General features: G+C 38.2%; 1 non-coding gene across 1 annotated transcript; it reads right to left on the bottom strand.

The window, feature by feature from the left end:
* Window positions 1-247: 247 nt before the first annotated feature.
* On the bottom strand, window positions 248-320 carry TRNAM-CAU (transfer RNA methionine (anticodon CAU)). Its single transcript has one exon. It is a non-coding gene; the product is annotated as a tRNA-Met (tRNA).
* Between the last annotated feature and the right edge of the window lie 744 nt (window positions 321-1,064).

The raw sequence follows: 1,064 nt of genomic DNA, 5'->3' as shown, positions 1-1,064 counted from the left end.
CCCATGGCAAAAACTGAGGTTAAATATATCGATTCATACTTTCATCGCTCTTGCGATCCCAATTATATGGCCAAGTAGGTAGGCCATCTAGATGTAGGTTACCAGAAATACTGCCCTGAAAATGGCAACAGTTACCTGAATTATAAATGTGTTAAAAGCGAGTTTGGTAATTGGGGACTAAGTTTTGTTCTCTAAATAATGTGAAAGAGGAATGAATGTAAAAACAATTGTATGAATGAAAAAGATATGCCCCGGGTGAGGATCGAACTCAAGACCTTAAGATTATGAGACTTACGCGCTGCCTACTGCGCTACCGAGGCTATTATAAAATTTTGCAAGTTTCAGATAATTACAAAAAACTATACGCAATATTATACTCCGGGTGTTTTTTGTCAATTAAAGGCAGTATTGATGGCCCTTAACAACTAAATATTTCTTCTACGTATCACAAGAGATTACTTATTTGCCGTCCGTATATTTTAAGGTAGGTAGAAACGCGAAAAATAATCATTCCGTCAGAGGACATTAATTTTTTTTAAGGTTCGTAATTCCTACCTGAAGGAAATTTTGTTACCTTTAGGTAACTATATTTAGGTACTAACCTGCAAAAAGCATTCGAAATCAACATTATTTCCACGGAATCGTTAAAAATATTTTTGCCGGCTCTTTCAAAATGAACTAACAAAACCTCACGTAGAGACGCAGATCAATTTACCAGCATATAGCTTCAATTCGGTTTAGCTGTGAATGAGGAGAGCGATTGCATGTCTGGGAGAGAGATATTTAGGCCGAAACAAGCAAATATATTTACATCAGTGATGGTCTGACGCACTGCGATCGATAATAGGGCGTTATATGGCGTGGCACATTTCATATGTGATTATTTGTATACGAGAGCTTAAAATCCCATTAACCACCACATGACATTGATGTTGTGGGCTATTGGCGCAAAGTTTATAGCAAAAAAACCTTGTGTATGCGTCTACATTGGAGAAAACTAATACTCATCGCCGGTATTGCCGTCGTCACGGTAGCCATCGAAGGCAAACCGGGATGCGTCACGA

This window comes from Hetaerina americana, unplaced genomic scaffold (genome assembly GCF_022747635.1).
Source record: "Hetaerina americana unplaced genomic scaffold, ioHetAmer1.1.p SCAF_65, whole genome shotgun sequence".
NCBI lineage: Eukaryota > Metazoa > Arthropoda > Insecta > Odonata > Calopterygidae > Hetaerina > Hetaerina americana.
The sequence above is the reverse complement of the archived record's forward strand: the minus strand, read 5'-3'. Positions and strand labels throughout refer to the sequence as shown.